This window comes from Dermacentor silvarum, chromosome 11 (assembly GCF_013339745.2).
Source record: "Dermacentor silvarum isolate Dsil-2018 chromosome 11, BIME_Dsil_1.4, whole genome shotgun sequence".
NCBI lineage: Eukaryota > Metazoa > Arthropoda > Arachnida > Ixodida > Ixodidae > Dermacentor > Dermacentor silvarum.
This window is the reverse complement of record NC_051164.1, coordinates 53,516,572-53,536,145: the sequence shown is the minus strand read 5'-3', so window position 1 is coordinate 53,536,145 and position 19,574 is coordinate 53,516,572. Positions and strand designations below refer to the sequence as shown.

General features: G+C 47.9%; 1 protein-coding gene across 1 annotated transcript in view; it reads left to right on the top strand.

Moving 5' to 3' along the window:
- The window catches only part of LOC119433688 (tyrosine-protein kinase transmembrane receptor Ror), a 556,232-nt gene that overhangs the window by 27,462 nt on the left and 509,196 nt on the right, over positions 1–19,574 (top strand). The window lies entirely within an intron of this gene.

Here is a 19,574-nt window from a genome sequence, read left to right as displayed (position 1 = left end):
GCAAACGCTTGTACATCTCATCACTTGGATATGCGTTTTCAGTCGTTTATTTATCAATAGGCACCATTTTCAAGAAACGTAGACTCTCAAGAAGATAATATGGGTTTCTCAAAAATTTGCCGCGGTGCGACCCGCCCCGGTCATGTGTACGCTCGCACCGCCGTCTCTTTGTCGTCGTTACAAGCGCTTGCGTGCCTAGTTTCCTCCCGCTCTACCGGCGTGGCGGTCCCGTCGCGCGTGCCCAGTTTGCGTCGGCTCCCCTGAGGTAGCGGTAGTGTTCAAAGAGAATGTATGCCGCTGATCAAGACCACCGATCAAAATAAGTGTGAGTCCGTATGTCTTTGGGATGACGTCACGCCGTTGCCACTGAAGAAATAAAATTTGCTCATACATTCGATCTAAATTCTGTGCCACCTCTATCACTTGTGCTAAACTGCTACGCTGTTAATCACCATTCACAGCTGTGAAATGGCGCGTGATTTTTTTCTCCTTTTGTGGCGTTCCTATGGATCCGTACCGACCTGTCAGCTTTTCAATCTTTCTAACGCCTTCCATCTGTGCTGCATCTATGCCTCTTTCTTTTCGTCCGCTTTCGGTTTATGATAGCACATTTACTACGCCAGTAAGAACGTTACTAGCGCTCTTACCTCAGGGTGCAATGCCTCAGTAACCTTTCCTTTACTGCAAAAATAAAGTTTACTACTGTTACTACTGCAACAGAAAGTTGTCTTACGAGGAGCATGTGACGTAGAGGGTGGCACGTGAATTTCTGCGATGACGGCTACTTATTTGGTGACTTAGGTTGTAGCTTCTGCTTCACTGACATGCTATTGCGAAATGCGGAGGACGTCGAATCAAGCGTGGGGAGAGCTGTCAGTTGCGTGATTCGAACGAAATGGCCCCTTCTAACAAGGAATTCTGTCCGTTAAAAAGACAAAAGAAAAATAAGAAAAACGTCCCTTAACACGTGCTCACTCATCCAAGTGAATGGTATCCGCAATTGCCAGGAAGGGGCGACCTGAGCTCCAACAGGCGTGTCCCAAATCTGCACTTCTTTTCACACCACGAGGGAACCCAACCTAAGCAACGCGGCCCGCACCCTAAACGCGACTTGGATAACGCAATACGCATATGGCGTAGTCTGTACATGAACGCGAATGGGGTCGAAATTAGAAAGATAATAAAATAAAACAGTAACTGTCTGTAACCCCTCAGCCGCAAGTACATTTGCCTGTCAACTTCTCGTATATCTTTCCACTGGATATGATGACATGACCATGACAGCAGAAAAATGCCTCCAGCTTTTGGAAGGGGACGCAATGGCAAAAACGTGTGGGGTGAGTCCAGGAATAAAGAAAAAAAAAACGCAGAGAAGCAACGAGCGTCAAAGCGTTATTTGTTTAAACGTGTCCCCACCCTTGTTGCCGTTCGGTGGGATGCCGCGAGCCCTCGTCCACGCATCCATCCAAGTCGCGTTTCTATAACAAGCGACGAGGCCATCGCAGTCAGTCTTTCATCGCGGTCCACGCGAGCAAATTAACGAGGTCAGAGAAACGAGAGTCGGGCGCGAAGGAAAATAAACGACTGCGCCGAACATAGAATATATCCGAAAGGGAGAACTTGACTGTAAGGGAAAGAGGAAAAAAAAATAATGATGATGCCGCCGGAGACGTCAAGTAACAAATGAAGCTCCGAAAGGGAGGGCAGGAAAGACACGTGATCTCACTGAGTGGGCCACTTGTCGGCGCGTCTCTCAACAGTCCGTCCCGTCAAGGAGGGCGCATATATATATAAAAAGTTTGCTTACTGTTCCAGTACCGGGCCAGCCGCAGCTCGTGCTCGCTCTCTCTTTTAACGCGACAGCGTTGAGGGCCCCGTGTCGCAGAAACTCCGGCGTTGGTGGCGGCTTCGGCGTAAGCATTGGCGTCCGTGGCATCCGTGGCGAAGAAATTCATCCCGAACCACGCCGACCGCACAGGCCTTCCGCATGGCGCAAGGGGTTAGTGAACAAAAATTGAATTTCTCAAAGTAAAATCCGTCAGAGAAATCGTAATGTACCACCTAACTGCAACCTATAGACACATGATAGCGTCAACTTGTAATTTAGATATACGCAAAAAAAAAGCCTGATAAGAAGCCAGGGATCTTCGAATACTATCGCGTTCCCCCCCTCTTCTTCTTCTCTCTGGGGTTTTACGTGCCGAAAACCAGTTCTGATTATGAGGCGCGCCGTAGTGGAGGGCTCCGGATTAATTTTGACCATCTGGGGTTCTTTAACGTGCGCTACAACGCAAGCAGACGGGCGTTTTTGCATTTCGCCTCCAGAAATGCGGCTGCCGCGGCCAGGATTCCAACCCGCGATCTCGTGCTCAGCACCCCAACGCCTTAGCTGACTGAGCCACCGCGGCGGCTGCGTTCCCCTCTTAAAGGCGAAGCTTAAGCGCCCTCCAATTATGAAGGTTCGCGGCTCAAGCTATAGCAATACTCACCCAACAATTTTAGAGCGAAGCTGTTAAGCGCTCACTCTTCGATGGTCGCGTCCGGCAATAGAATAAACTCTCATTGGCCGTATCCTGTATGTGCGAGTAAAAGTGCGCGAGGGCGAGGGACGCGCGCTTTCACGGGGAGCGAACGCACGGCGGAGAGCAAACGTCACTTCCCAATGGAAAGGGGGCGGTGGGCGAGGAGGGCATCTAGGCACCCTAGACTGTGCGTGTGCGTGCCCCCCCTTGGCGCTGAGCCGTGCTCCCTCAAGGGCTCCAGAAGATAGCGCCAACCTTTCCCTTTCCCTCAAGAACCACTTATCATCCGCTCTCCCACTGCGGGGCAAGCGCGCAGCCTTGCCGGCCTCTGCCGCCGACTCTCTGGGCTCTCACCCACCTCTCCCATAACAGTGTCGGCAACGGTCTTTAGCCGTTCGTAACGTAGCCAGCGCTTTGATCGCGGTTGTGTGCGGTCAGACAAAAAAGTTGTCGCAGTTTCACCCGAAAGGCGAAGCATCAATTGCGATAGCAACTTAGTAGAGAGCTATACGGAGTAAGGATAGTAGTTTTATCCGCTGTACAAACTTGGACATGCAGCAGCACCGGCAACACACAGCACTGTTGTCGACGCCGTCGGCGTTTTGCCCGCGTTCGCACAAAATGCGTGCGGCGTTGGTGACTGTTGCCGGAGCCTCTGATATAAATAGGCACTTGGTGCCGCAGCTAAACGTCGCCTCCCTTCCCTGCCCCCCCCCCCCCCCCCACGGCCTTTCGTGCGTCAGAAGAAGGAGCGTTTGCTCTACATATATGGTGATTGTAAAGGAGGAAAGAGACGCCTACTTCTGCATCTCTTAAGGGAGCACGGCACAGAACGCGCGTTTGTTCTCCGCCGTGCGTTCACTCCCCGTGAAAGCGCGCGTCCCTCGCGCCCTTTCACTCGCACATACAGCGTTCGGCGGTCTATCCCTTCTTTCGCTCCCACTTACCCCTCCCCGTTGGCGCTGAGCCGTGCTCCCTCAAGGGCTGCAGAAGATAGCGCCAACCTTTCCCTTTCCCTCAAGAACCACTTATCGCGGCGCGCGGCGACGATTTCATCTTCATTGATGTCATACGGAACCTCACGGCGACGGCGATGGCGACGGCAACAGCGACGGCGACGCCGACGGCAGAAATCTGCTTTGGAGTGTCCATATAATTGCTATCGCAATAAAACGCGCACAACAGTTATCGAACGGCGGCGGCGTTCGGTGCGAGCGTGGGCGGCGTTCGCCCCGAACGCGCGCGGCGTTGGTGTCGTGTTTATGAAGAACGTGCTAACCTTTGCCGTACACCCTATGGTGGTGTACCATAGTGACCATAAGGCCATGGTCCTGTGGTCATTAAATAAATGAAAACCACCGGATACTATATATTTCTCATTGTTTATTAAGGCAAATAACCAATTACACCATCACATCTTAATAGTCATAATTGGAAATACATAATTCCCACCATAGTACAGCTTCGCTCGTCTTCCATCTCGGCCCCAGTGGAAAGGCTGACAGTTTTATTGCGATAGCAATTATATGGACACTCAAAAGCAGATTTCTGCCGTCGGCGTCGCCGTCGCCGTGAGGTTCCGTATGACGTCAATGGAGATGAAATCGTCGCCGCGCGCCGAACGCTGTATGTGCGAGTGAAAGGACGCGAGGGGCGCGCGCTTTCACGGGGAGTGAACGCACGGCGGAGAACAAACGCGCGTTCTGCGCCGTGCTCCCTTAAGGGCTGCAGAAGTAGGCGTCTCTTTCCTCCTTTACAATCACCATATATGTAGAGCAAACGCACCTTCTTCCGACGAGCGAGAGGCCGTGGCGGAGGGGGGGAGGGAAGGGAGGCAACGTTTAGCTGCGGCACCAAGTGCCTATATATCAGAGGCTCCGGCAACTCACCAACGCCGCGCGCATTTTGAGCGAACGCGGGCAAAACGCCGATGGCGTCGACAACAGTTCTGCGTGTTGCCGGTGCTGCTGCATGTCCAAGTTTATACAGCTGATACAACTACTTTGAGTCGACCACATGGCTGCTTCTCATACTACTCAGGGTTCCCGTACGGGAAGATGGTGTAATTTTATTGCGATAGCAATTATATGGACACTGCAAAGCAGGTTTCTGCCGTCGGCGTCGCCGTCGGAGTCGGCGTCGGAGTCGCCGTCGCCGTCAGCGTGAGGTTCCGTATGATGTCAACGGCGATGAAAACGTCGCCGCGCTCCGGACGCTGTATGTGCGAATGAAAGAGCGCGAGGGACACGCGCTTTCACGGGGAGCGAACGCACGTCGGAGAGCAAACGCGCGTTCTGCGCCGTGCTCCCTGAAGGGCTGCAAAATTAAGCGTCTCTTTCCTCCTTTCCATATATAGAGAGCAAACGCAACTTTTTCCGTCGCGCGAAAGGCTATGGAGAGACGGCAGTGAGGGAGGGAGGGAGGGAGGGAGGGAGGGGAGGCGAGGCGACGTTTAGCTGCGCGTTCGGTGCGAACCCGGGCAAAACGCCGACGGCGTCGACAACAGTTCTGCGCGTTGATGGTGCTGCTGCATGTCCAAGCGGCGTTGGTGGAAATAATCATCCCGGACCGCGCAGGCGCTCCGCGTGGCGCAAGGCGGTTGAGAAATTCAATTTTCTTCACTAAGTAATATTCATTAGAAAAATTGTAAAGTGCAACTTACCCACAACTTACAGGCCTGTTAGCGTCGGATTGTAGTTTCAATATACCAGAAAAACATAATTAAGTTGCCGGGAATCCTGATAAGCCACCAGGGCTCCTTTAATGCAATCGCGTACCACTCTTAAAGACGAAGATTAAGCGTCCTACATATTTTTGATGGTGCGCGGGTCACCGTCGTCACCGTGTTAATTATTATAGAGTTAATTAAGCCACTAGAACCTACGGCGTTCGGTGGGAGTCGAACCCTCGAGCTTATGTGGGCGTTGAACCCACCACACTTGGTGTTAAGGCGAAGTTTATTAAGGCACATTAGTTAGTCTAGAGTTAATTAGGCCACTTGAACCCATGACCGTTGGTTGGAGCGGAACCCACGACATTTTGTGTTAATTATGGCGAGGTTAATTAAGGCAGTTATTTAAGGTAGCATCAATTTAGGCACTCAGACCCGCAGCCTTTGGTCGGATAAAACAATAAGAAGTAACGGTTATTCGAATGACGATGTCAGGTAATTTAATGAATGTTGTATGCTAAAGTGACTGTCAATTTTTTGTTTCATAGTTTTAGCATTTAGCTTGAGAAGATTTAACATAAAAGGCATGCGCTGCCGGTGTTTTGTTTCATGTCGTTTGTTTGTGGGATTTCATTCTCAAAATTCCGAGCCATAACTTTGTAAAGAATGTAAGAGAAAGTGTGGAACGCATACGCATTTAAAGCAAAGCTGCAGTTGCCGGGAATCCCGAAGCCTGACAAGCATTCAAGGATCTTTGAATGCTATCGCGTTTCGCTCTTAAAGGTGAAGCTTAAGCGTTGTCCAAATTTTATTTTAACAGCGGAGCTGTTTAAGCCGACCGTGCCGAGCTATGACGTCACTGCGTTGCCTAGTAACCCCATACCAGCTTTGCGATAGCTTCGCAAGACTCCGGGCCCAGACACTGCGCGCAGCGCGTCTGCTCCGCTTGCCATAAACGTTTCGTGTAGCAGATGTGAAGGCGGGGTTGCTAGTGTGCGGGCGGTAGGAGCAGCCATGGGGGGACCGAGGAAGAACCGAACTCCCGAGGAAGAGGCCGCTCCATGTCCTCCTGGAGTGTCAGGAAGCCGAAGTGGAGAGAAGGAAACATTTCCCTGTACCATACCACCATCATATCCCTCTTCATCCTATGAAGTTCATTGCCGAAGAACGGCTGTTTAACACCAAAGCAGTCCTCGGTTTCTGAAACGACGTGGTCCTGCATGTTATAAGCCAATAAATTCGTAGCGCATCCTCTCTCCAGAGGATGCCGCTGGGATACTTTTATATAAGCACATGCCTCCAGGACCTTGTGTTTCAAGGGCTCTGTTTAGGTAGTAGTGTTTCTTGACAATCTTTATATCTGACATATCTGATATATCATATCATTCTTTAGCAATGTATCTTTTGTGCTCACAGTACACGTCACTAGTCATTGCCATTATCTTATTATATAGATTTTACGCAATTTGCAGCTACTTTTTTAGGCCCCTTTACAGCCACGTCACATCTACTTCTCTGAATTCATCACTTCACTGCGAACACTCTCATGGCGCTCTTTGGCCATACCTGGACATTGCGCCACTACACTCCAACGATCATCATCATCATCGCTTTTCGGGAATCACGCCGCTTGGTCAAAGAAGAACACAATCGCCGGCGTCCAGCTGATCCTGCACAGAGAGACGAGGAAGCCTTAGCCAAGCGACGGCGCAGAGTCGAAAATCCCGAATACGCCGATCGAGAAAGGGAACGAAGTCGGATCGGTATGCGGAACATCCGCGAAAACCAAGACTACTGAGAAACCGAGGCATCACGACGCCAAGCTAGTAAGGCCATGGGAGGAGCGTTCGGCGGTTTCGAGCGGAAATCCCTCAACATTGAGTATAGTCAATCGATAGCAAATCAATAGCTAATCGATCAACAATGAATAAATTCCGGAAAAGGCTGGGGATAACTTGGTAGCCTAGCCCAAATACGTGGCCAACACGTTGCGATAGCCAATCGATAGCTAATCGACAATCGATTAATAATGAATAAATTCCGGAAAATGCTGGGGATGACTTGGTAGTGCTTAGCCTAGCCCAAATACGTGGCCAATGCCTTGCAAAAGCCAATCGATAGCTAATCAATCGCTAATCCATAATCGACAAATAATCAATAAATTTCGGAAAATGCTGGGGATGACTTGGTAGCGCTTAGCCTAGCCCAAAAGCCAGGACTAGCTAGGTACCCATCAGATCCGCTGTCTCTTTAGCATTGCGCCTCCAGTGCAAGCTACGCAAATTTTTTTTTCTGTGTTTTTCGTCTTGCGTTCTGGGCAGCATTTGTCTCCTTGCGGGGTCAAAGTTTCCCTACTTTGACGGCCTCCGTCGCTCAGACTCGGATTGTGCCGATTCTGGAACCATGTCTCGTCGCTGTTGGTGAACCCGGGTTGCCCGCTGATGTCAGACGCGACTTTCTAGAGGCCACGCATCGTTCCGCATTGCATTTGAAAGTGCAAGAACGTGTTTATTTATTATTGCGATAGCAATTATATGGACACTTCAACCGGATTTCTGCCGTCGTCGTCGCCGTCGCCGTGAGGTTCCCTATAGATAAAATCTTCGCCGCGTGCCGTATGCCCGAGCGGAAGCGTGCGGGGACGCGCGCTATCACGGAGAGCGAACGCACTCAATCTCCCACGCGCAAGCAAGGAAACGGGAAGCCAGCGCCGGAGGGAGCGGGGGGGGGGGGGGGGGGGGGCGCACTTCCACTCTGCCTACAACCGCGCTCGTCGCTCGCTCGCACCGTCTATTATCTCCACAAGGCTCTGACCTTTATGCGCCGTGCATTCGCCGCTCAGTTTCCGTTGAAGCGATAGACCGCACGTACCTTCGCCCGCTGCTTGCTGCCAGCGTTTTGACAGTCGTTGCTGCAGTCATTCAGTGTGATCTATTCATGTTTGTTTGTGCGCGCTCACACCACGCTTGTTCATTCAGTTAGTAATAGTCGGGCCACATTTTCCAACGCACGCTGCACATGCAATGCTGCCCGGATCGGCAGTGCAGCGCTACAGGTGTGTCCCTTCGCACGCGCTGCCCACGGGAACCGCTTCTCATCAACACCACCGTTTCACACGCGCCTTCTCGTGGTCATCGAGTCTCTCTTCATGTCGGTCTACTTACGCCGCAGCACACCTGCATACTTACTAAGCTCGTGTTTACTACAATTCATATTGCTACCAAAGCCGCTAACCTTACTTCGTATGACATTGCTGTGTTGCTATCGCATGCATTGCTTCGCCCTTAGGGCGAAACTGTGACATTTATTTATTTATTTATTTATTTATTTATTTATTTATTTATTTATTTATTTATTTATTTATTTATTTTTGTCTGTTTACTTCCTTGCTACCCTAATTAAGAGCTCGATCGGGCATTACAGAGAAAAGTATTGAAGTCGACGTGTGCATGTCATTCCAAACAGGAGAATTATTAGCATGGGTGTCCATAATGTAATAGTTTTGTTCTAGAGAAATGCATGTTGCAAATGAAATGAAGAGGACTTCCGCAGCCGTTGTCACAATCACATACAACGTGCGGGGTGTTTCAGCGAACACTGTCAAAAATTGTCAAGGTTGCCTGTGGCAGATAGCACAATTCTAGTTCATGAGCTGGTCTACTCGAAGAGGCGGACGTTACCTGCGCGAAAAATTGAAATGTATAATCGACCAATTAAGAAAAATTCGCTAATTAAGTTTTTAACTAATTGCCCATCGCCCATATTGCAATTTACAAATTCTAGTCGCCCAGTTCGCAAGGCGGGTCCACTTGGGACGAATTCTCTGGATGACGGCAGTTTCGAGACATTAGAGACTTTTAGTATTGCGGAAAATGCTTGCGTTAGCGTTAGCGTGTTACGCACGCTAAATCTTTGCGGAGCGCTGTTCGATAGAGTTTTAGTATAGCGTAAGACAACGATGCGCCGCTAAGCGCAAAACCATCTAGCTGCGAGTAGTCAAAGCAGCAAACTGAGCAGCTCGACAACCAAACTAGCCGTGTTGATCCACGCCAAGCCTTGAAACGAGCCTGCATGTCAAGCGTTCGAGCCGAAGGTGCCACCATGTTTGCAAGGCTAAAAACTTAGCGAGCGTTTAGCGTCTCCGCTATATTTCTGAAATAGCGGACGCACGCTATCCGCAAAACTGAAATAGCGTTCTGAGCATGCGCAGTCTGACCCCGCTATTTTATTGCGTTTAGCGTGGTGCCATTTCCGCAATACTAAAACTGTCTATTAATTCCCGAACTTTGCGAAGAAATATGCGCTGGCGTTCCGGTTACTTTTGTGCTTCAAAGCATAAAACGACGTTTTGTTAAGAAAGTAACACGAACTAAATACACGCATGAAAACAACGCACAAGGCGTGCTTTTTCTTCTTGTATTGTAGCACGCCGAAACGTTTTCTGACAGATCGTCTCTTGCGTTAGATTCTTATTCGAAAGTATGTGAACTTTTACGGAAGTTTCGCCAACAAGCTCCTCTTTACTTTATTTTAATTAAATTTCGCACGCACACAACAAAACAAACGGAAAACATGACAGAAGAATGTAGACCAACTACGGGCCCTATTCAAGCGCTTCTCAACTGGTGACATTGCAGCCTATGTCCCGATGCTTTGAAACAAGTACATCCCTTTTCGCGGCTACCGCGATTCCGAAAATATTTTGGTGGTCATGAGCACACAGTTTGGCAAAATAGAATTCAACCACTCAAAGCAATTTGCATTGAGAGTGAATTCCCGCAGACTAACCTTTCCAATTTCCGATAACTAATACGGAGATATCTCTATTGGCTATCGTAATAGGCACCTGTGTTTCCCACAGTGTAAAGGTGTTTAAAGTTAGACTGCCTAAGCTGCCTTATTCAGTGTTCCTGTGCAGCAGGTTGTCCATTAAACCGACCTCACTCTGGGGGATCTGCTAGCTTCCTGGTTAGCTCAGGTGGTAGAGTGACCCTTCCGTAAAGGCGTTGGTCCCGAGTACGATCCCCGGGCGCGTACAAATTTTTATTCTGCGAGAATGATCTTTTGAGAAAGTTGTAAGTGTTTCATTTGCACATTCGTGCTAGAGTCGCGTGGATGACAATTTTCTGTTTCACCTACATCCTATAGAACGGTAGTCACTTGGCGTCTCCTTAAACATCAGGGGGGCGATCCTTTGCGAACGTAGACGGTTGGTTAGTGGTCGAAGGCGCATCCCATCTGAAGCGTTCGAGGTTATTGCGGCGCACGTTGCCAGATGCTTCGGGTCCCAGTTATCGTGTCTCTGCCATTCGTCACTGTCAACGGTGCGCGACCGGGAACCCCCGTCCAGCACTTGAAAGCGTGTATACATAGCTCGGGTTTCCGTCTATGGCGGCGAGGCCATTCTTCTTCTCCATACGAGACGCACGCACTCGCCATCCATCAATCTCATTCGGCCGCGGCGTCGAAGGCGCACTCAACGAAGCTACTCGGACAGCGCAAAAGGCCGCGGAGGAGTCTTTATGTGCTGCCTCGGTTTTGACGCTGTTGCCGCTTCGTGCTTTCTCGCGGTTTTGTCGGCGTTGACGGTGCTCGTTTTCGTGGGATCATATCGTCTTTCGATGATATGACAGCCAACTTGGCTTTAAGATGAGCCTTTAGGATGAACGACTCTCTTTTTATTGGTTAATGTGGGCGACGTTCACGCGAGTATCTTGGATCGTCTTGTGAATATAAGCGACGAGAAAGAAAGAAATAAGAAAAAAGAAGAAAACTATAAGAAATGGGCAAAAAAAAAAGAAATAAAAATGTGCTCTGCACCAAATGCGCGCAGATAGAAGCAGTAAACCTTCATAACACTTTCTATGAAATCACAAAGCAGATTATACACATTGACAGCGCGATAAAGTTTTACTAAGAGTCGTAGTTAAGCTGTGAGAACCACCGCGGGTCGGCCCGGCAAAGCCTGGCCGCGAGATTGTTAGATGCACTTTCGAGTCGTGTCCTCTCGACAAGATCGCTCTCGACTTCGCGTCTTTGTGTTCGGGGCTTGTTAGGTGTTTGCAGCCCGTCTTTGCTTTCGCGCGTATAGAGGGAGAACAACTTTGTTGCCTCGTCTACAGGGCGCAAAAGAGCCAGCTGAAGAGAATAAAACGCCTGGCGCTCACTTCCCTACTTTAACACCGTGCAATGTGTCGTTGCGTGTCGTTCTTTGCGTGAGCTACGTGCAAAAAGAAGGAAAGATGAAATGTGTGGTTAGTAAATCTGGTCCGAGGCTTTGCAGTGGTTGCAAATTTTCGAACGCTGCTGTATTTGTTTTTACGAGGAAGGTAACTTCAAGGAGACATGAATGGAGGCTAAGTGAGTACATCATCTTTTATGTAGTTACAAATCATCTTTTATCTAGTTACAAATAAGTGGCTCCGCCTGGAACGCAAGCTTTACGCGGCGGAATTCGACGTAGAAGCGTAAAACAGGTGGCGGCGAAGCCTCCATATTACGGTAACAATTCCCCGTAATGATAAACATTTGCTATCTCAGCGCCCGTCGAGGCTAGTTCATTGCTTACGAAGAGAAGTACACGCCGTGCAATCAGTGCTAGTGAAATAACGCGAGAACCTTTCGTGAAACTATACTTATTTCTTTATTTCTTTTTTTTTTGCGAACAGATGAGTAAGCAGAGAAGAGCACCAAAGCTTTATCCGCATCTTGAGATGACTAGCGCCGCCGTCTAAGCGATACATTTAATGAAGGAATCAAATTACCGCTTGGGAACTAAGGTGAATGAAGTGGACGCAGTAGACGGTCATTAACAACGACTGGCATTTACTTAGGGTTGAACACAGGCGACCCGCCGTGGTTGCTTAGTGGCTATGGTGTTGGGCGACTACGAACGAGGACGCGGGATCGAATCCCTGCCGCGGCGGCCGCGTTTCGATGGAGGCGAAATGCGAAAACGCCCGTGTGCTTGCGTTGTGTAGTGCACGTTAAAGAACCCCAGTTGGTCAAAATTAATCCGGAGCCCTGCAATACGGCGTGCCTCATAATCAGAACTGGCGTTGGCACGTAAAACTCTAGAAAGAACAACACAGGCAGGCGATGCTATGCCGCCCGTCGTTTGTTGCTTTTCTTTTCTTTTTTTTTCTTTTTCTCACGCCGAATTCTCGCTGTCCTACTGTTAGGCTTTGAAATACAAACTGGCTGTCTAACAAAGAATTAATATTAATGCAGACACCGTAGGTTTGCTTTCTCTCTCTCTTTCCCTGTCTGCACCCCTGTGCTTAAGCGCGACATCGTCCTGTGCGGGCTTAACTCCCCGCTCGCCGCGCGGGCCGACACCGCCCCCATCTTTTTACAAAACAGTCGAGAGCCAGCTGCTATGCGGGAAGCCGCTGTTGGCGACGGTGCCGCCGCATTGTTAAGGCTGCGGGATTATCGCCTAGCTTCGCGTAATCCTCCCCAGCCTGCCGTCATAACGAGAGGATTCAGTGCATCCGGATAAAGAGGCTCGGCATGTGCTGCGGCTCATTGGCGCCGAGAACCACCCTCGACCCGTACGGGAAGCCTGCTAAACATTGCGAGCGCACAGGATACGAACGACTGAGGCGAGTGGGCGCGTGTGGTTGCCAGCTGTGGACCCTCTCTGCTGCGAGACCTTCTCAGCGTGTTAGCGAACTATTCCGGGTAGTGTACGTTGCTTGTACTCGAGAATACACGGTACCTCACTGCCTATATGCCGTTTTTTTTTTGTTTGTTTGCGGAGCCCAAAATTGCCTGCTGGACCTCGGACAATATCGACTACATTTCATTAGGGCACCTTAATCTATAGAATTGTATAGATAAAGGGGGCGCGTTAAAGTTACACTAATGAGAAAAGTAATTTTATTATTCTTCGAAATAACAAAAGCAAAGTAAAAAAAAGAAAAAAAAGGGTCACTCTTATTGAGTGGAGGCTTTAAACTCCAGAAAAGATGCAGGAACGAAAGACGGCTGGATACTGCGCATTCAATTTCCCGCACTAACTCGCTGTGATGTTATGGGTTTTGGCGGCGTCTACTCGGTGAGAGTTCATTTTGCATCGGTAAATATGATCCCTACATTGTATTCTAAAGAAACCAACGACTGAACTTAACAAGTTTCGATAACTTCCACTGACACTACGGCCCATTCACAGACGAATACTTTGAAATCCGTGATGCCAAGCTGACGTACCGGCACTCGTGTTTTGACACGAAATTTAAAACAAAGTGAAGTTTTATCTCTATAGTATTATTTTAACAATCGACCGAATACGGCAAAATTAACGAAAACACATCTTTGAAAGAATACTTCATCCGCCTAGACTGTGTTTAGTGGTTCTCCTTAGTATATCGCCTTAATGAAACCCAGGTATTTGAAATTATTGGGATCTCTCTTCTAAGGACTCCGCTCATGGTACCAGTGCTGCATTAGGGCTACTAAACACCATCGATGACTCAGTCGCTCAATCGAACAATGGATCAATGAATTTAAGAACAATGTGAGGCGCAAGTGCTAATGACAAGCTTTGATTGAAAGTGCGCGCAATAAACAGTGGAGGGACATCTGTTTTACGGCTTTCCGTCATAACAGATGCTCAGCTGCAGTTTAAGGGAGCTGTGTAAACAACAAGAACAAAATAGTAACATAACGAGGAATTGGTGAATTTTTCTGTACTTAGCTGCAATGACTTGTCATACCGACGATGTCGGACGCTTGCGAAATGGTGCCTTATTAGCGTTGCAGAAACAATGAAATATGTGAAGATTTTTCAAAGAGAAGTTTTTCAAGATTAAATATTTACACTAGACAGCAGCGCAACGGAAAATGCCTGCTAATTTCTGGGACGGTGCTGTTTTTAACGAAATGGCCTTCGCAGTCAAATTTGTCCTGATGTTGGCTCAAGGTTATGCTTCTGGTGCACACGTTCTGGCAGACGATCCACCTTTATTATGTGTACTAATCATTTGCGCGGTTGACGCAGAAATGCGCAGAAGCTGGGTCTCGTATCATTTGAACCGTTCTTTTAGTTTATTTCATACCGGGCGCTGTAGGTCGCTCGAAAGCTGGTTGCTCTAACGTTGCTGCCTAAATACAACGGGCTTCTACAACGGCAGAGCTGAAGCTGACGTTCAGTCGTTAATGGATCGCGTGAGATACAACCGAGAAAAAAAGTAACAAATCAAACTTTCCTTTGCATGAATGGGGCCCTCGTTAAAAGTGAATTCTCGGTCACCCTACTTTAGTGCGTGCAACCACCGCACGTGTTTTATTTCTCACGCGTCGCCTCCGTGCAAGAACCCATGAAGAGGCATGTGAAGAGGTTGCTCGTATCCGCGCCCTTTCACCCGGTACACTGCACTTGCCCTCTCGGCCGTAAACTTTCAAGTGAGCATCATGGGTGGCCCACGCGTGCACTTCTCAACGGCCTCTGCAAACGGCCACTCGAACTTGAGCACTCAATGTCTCTGAACTCGAACAGGCGGTCCTCGATCGTTTTCTTGTTGGTTTGACCTACAACCTCTGTTATTTTTTGCGTGCTGTCAAAACGCTGGCCTTGGTCTTGGGTTTAGCATCGGAACTCTTTAGCGATGTGCCCAGCGGCTCCTCGCTTTCATGTCCGTTTAGGCGCTCACCTGTCCGGGCGTGATGGTTAAGAAGTGTCCCTGCATTGTAAACTTAAAGGAAAAAAAAACATAAGCAAGGAAATGCTAGAGTCCTTATCGAGAGGCCTGCACATGGTTCATACACGGTAACGTTGTTCGCATCGCCGAGTTTCAATTGACCGAGCCACTTTGCTTTGGTGCACGGCATGCTTAGTCGACGACAACCAATTACGGTGCAGATTAACGCACGTACGGTCACTGTCAGACACATCTTAAGTGTCTTGTTGCTTCTCCTGTGAATGGTGTTGGAGGTTTCTGGTGGGGGCGTCTTGATTGGTGGCTAGCTTAATGTGTATTCCTTCCAAATCATTCAGTGCTTGCTCCGCACAGACTGTTTCTGAGCATTAGAATACATAATTGTAGATTATCAACCAACACATTAATTGTGACTTCTCTTTTTCTGGTCACTATTATCCGTGTTTAATTAATGAATAGTTCAAACGTATGCGAATACTTCTATGCTTCATTAATCAATGTTTAACGCATATTTGTGCTTATACTTAGCTTTTATAAAGCCCGTCGCGGTGGCTTAGCGTCTATGGGGTTGTGCGACTAAGCACAATGTCGCGGGATCAAATCCCGGCCGTGGCGGCCATATTGCGATGGGGGCGAAATGCAACGACGCCAGTGGTACGTGCATTGGAGGCACAGTAAAACTCCCGGTGGTCAAAATTGATCCAGAGTCCCCCACTACGGCGTGCGTAATTATTCAAATCGTGGTTTCGGCACGTAAAACCCCAGAATTCAATGAACTTTTATAATTGTGGCGTATGTGTTTCCGCTTTCGCAGTAAAAAATGTTAAATAAATAATCATGCTGTAACCGTTGCGTCGTAAAGTGGGCACAGTCCCCGTCGTCAAGCCAATTAGTGGTTTTTTTTTTTTTTTCAATGGGGACGCCGTACTCTTTCGCGTCCCCTGATGTTGTTTTCCCTGCGTGGTTCTCGCGTCTCCTGTAATACGGCTTAGGTAGCTGTGCGCCGCCAGTGGTCGGTGTAGTGGCAGAGTAGTACGAGAGATGGCGCGAATGTTTGCTTGCTGGCGCAACCTGACGGCATGGATACGCAGGCGCAAAGGAAACGAGCTACCTTCTCGCTTGGGCTTGGGGTCATGATGCGCGATGTTTTATGGCGCAAGGGCCAGTCAATGGCCGAAGAGCGCCAAGCTGTGGTGTAATATAGTCAATGATACAATCACTGACAAAGGGTAACGTCGCTAACTATAACAATATAACGCGGCTGTATAGGGGCCTAAAAACAGTAGCAAGATATCACGCATTAAAGTAACGGCAATGACTTGCGAGGTGTGCTGTGAAGCTGAAGAATATACTCTGAAGGAATGAAATTATAGAAAGTATAAACGCCAGTAGCACTACTGCTTCACCGAGGTCCTTAAGTGCAAGGGCCCGAATTTGCTTAGTGTGGGCGGCGCGTGAAGACGTGTCGCGTACACGTAGGTAAACTTTGCGGGACCATCCCGCGAAAGGCTTGGGAGCGGGGCGCCAGGATGAACGTACACGATCGATCGAATGCGCCACCAATCACGTGAAGGTACACGAGAATGATAAGGCGTTGGTGTCCGGCATGAGGCGAACATATTCGCTCGATATCCTGTCGTGGTGAGTCGCGCATCCTTGAATTGTCAGCGCGCGTCGGGATGTTCCATAGGAATGTAATTCGGCTAGATGGCAGTCGTGTATGAAAGATGCAATAACTGCCCTTTTGATTGTTTGCACTACTTGTGTTGTTTTTCATTTGTCCCAGATGCTAGAGCAACTTTAGTGATAGAATGGTGTGGTAATATAACCCGCATACATCATTTTCTCCAACGGACAACGCCGCCCACGCCGGCGCCGACACCGGATTTTCTGCTACACGGGGCCCTTAAAGGTATTGCGTTAAAATTCGGGTAGTATAAATCATGTAGAAAAGTTGAAAATTACCTACCAAGTAAGGGGTCAGGCAAAGAGACAAAATCTCTACGATACCATTCACTGCATGCTTAGGAGAAATATTCAAGCTCTTAGACAGGGAAGGCTTAGGAGTGAAGATCAACGGGGAATATTTCAGCAACCTTCAGTTTGCAGATGACATTGTCCTATTCAGCAACCATGCGGACGAATTACAACAAATGATTGAGGACCTTAACCGAGAAAGTGTGAGAGTGGGATTGAAGGTTAATATGCCGAAGACAAAGATAACGTAATAGCCTGGCAAGGGAACAAGAATTCAGGATCGCCAGTCAGCCTCTAGAGTCTGTAAAGGAGTACGTTAATCTAGGTCAATAGCTCACAGGGGACCCTGATCATGAGAAAGAAATTTACAGAACAATAAAATTGGGTTGGAGTGCATACGGAAGGCGTTGCCAAATCCTGACTGAGAGCTTACCACTTTCGTTGAAAAGATGAGTGTACAATCATAGCATTCTACCGGTGCACACATATGGGGCAGAAACTTGGAGGTTAACAAAGAAGCTCGAGACCAAGTTAAGGACCGCACAAAGAGTAGTGGAACGAAAACTGTTAGGCCTAACGTTGAGACAGGAATAGAGCGTTGTGGATCAGAGAGCAAACGGGGGTAACCGATATTCTAGTTGACATTAAGAAGAAATAATGGAGCTGGGCAGGCCATGTAATGTGTAGGATATATAACCGGTCGACAATTAGAGTTACAGAATGAATACCAAGAGAAGGGAAGCGCAGTCGAGGACGGCAGGAAACTAGGTGGGGTGATGAAATTAGGAAATTTGCAGGCGCAAGTTGGAATCAGCTAGCGCAAGACAGAGGTGATTGGAGATCGCAGGCAGAGACCGTCGTCCTGCAGTGTACGTAAATATAGGCTGATGATGATAAATCATGAGGTCAGGAGATATCGCTCCACTGTGATGACGTGTAACAAAGTATTTCAGCAACTACGGGAAGTAAATGTTGCGAAGCAGTTCACAACTAACGGCTAGGTACAACAGCGAAGGATTCGGCGAACCATATAGATTGCAATTCCATTGTAGCAATTGCTACGATTGGGTGGATGTCTCTTTTTTCATTTGACCATACAGATATGCTCTAGAACGCAGAACATAACCACAGAAACAAAGCCACTGAAGGATGCAGAGTTCGAATATTTTTGCTCTGCACATGGCTGTGCGCCGCTTCACTGCCAAAAACCATAAACCTCCCCCTTCGTTTCCTTGAGAGTTCACGTCAGGACAACACATGGACAGCTAAACGTAAAACAGTTCTCGTGACCAGTGTTGTCAACTTCTTTTTTTCAAGCGTGTCCCTGAACTAAGTCCAATGAAGTCGCTAAATTTGGCTAAATTTTGCGTCGAGGTCAATAAAATTGTCTCTGAAACCGCCGAGCGACTGTTAAAAAAATGTAGAACTTTATATAACCCGGTAATATAAATCACCTTGGAATAAATCATATACCAAAACACTTCGCATTCGTATAGAGTCCGGGCAGGGAAGAAAGAAACGAGCAATTTTTACCGGCAGGGCGTAATGGACGTTCACTTTAATAATATAATTAGAAAACAGGGCATCATGACGGCTGGAATCCTGCGATTTCCTTAAGAATTACATAATAAAAATGTAAAGCGGTATAAAAGAACACGGATGACCTGACTTTCCTAGCACAAGGACACATTTGGTCCACGTTATGTCTGCAAATGTTCTAGCTTCCGGCGCTGTGAAAGGAGAAATAAATTATGCGGCAGGATATTATTGTTTACATGGCAATAATAGTTACGTGACCACTACACAGGTATTTAAATATACTACGTTGCTATCCCTTAGTTCACCTTACAGCTCTATGCAAAATCAATTTGTTCGGAAGCCACGAGAAATAGAGGCGGCACGTCCATATTCGCGAGAACAAGCCCAGCTGCACCAATACATTCACCTTTCTAGAGTATATCAATCTTACTATTAGATTCGCCTGTTGCTTCCCAAGCCTCACCACAAAATTGATTGCAATTAGTTCTCCTAATTTAATTTACTGGTACGCTTGCGGACTGCCTGTACTCGAACGTATTTAGAAAACTACAGCGCCCACAGCCTTAAGATCTCTTCTAAAGTATTTTATAACGAATAAAAAAGACACATTCTGTCAGCACAATGTGATGCCCGTTTGCCTCAGCGCAATTAACAGCAGCGTAAGTCCTGCAGTGGACATAAATATAGGCTGATGATAATGATGAAGGCCTGCGTGAGTACAAACCACCGTTGCTTCACGATGGTCCCAGAAGCCACCCTCCATACAGTCGATTTCGGTAGCCCTTTTGTAGCTTTTGAATAACAAAACGCGTTCAAGCAACTTTCTTAATTTGGAAGTCTCTAAATAGCGCCACTGTTTCTGTCACGACAACCTTATTCACCGGTCGATTAATCGAAAAAAATACTTCTAATCTAGCGACATAATTACTAAAATGGCAACACTGCTCATCACGGTGTTCACAAAGCCTTGGTGGACGAGATAAATTTTACACGGATTCCGCTTTATTTGAAAAAAAAGAAAGAAAAAGAAAAGAGAACCACATTGGTAGTCGTAAACATGCCCCGCTACGGAGAATAATCCGCTCAGAACAAAAAAACAAAAAAAAGACAGCAGCGAAGTGATCATGTAGATAAAAAACACAATAATATTTCCGCACAAGGCGCGTGCTCTCCCGCACTCCCGGTGGCGGTTCACGGACTCTGCGA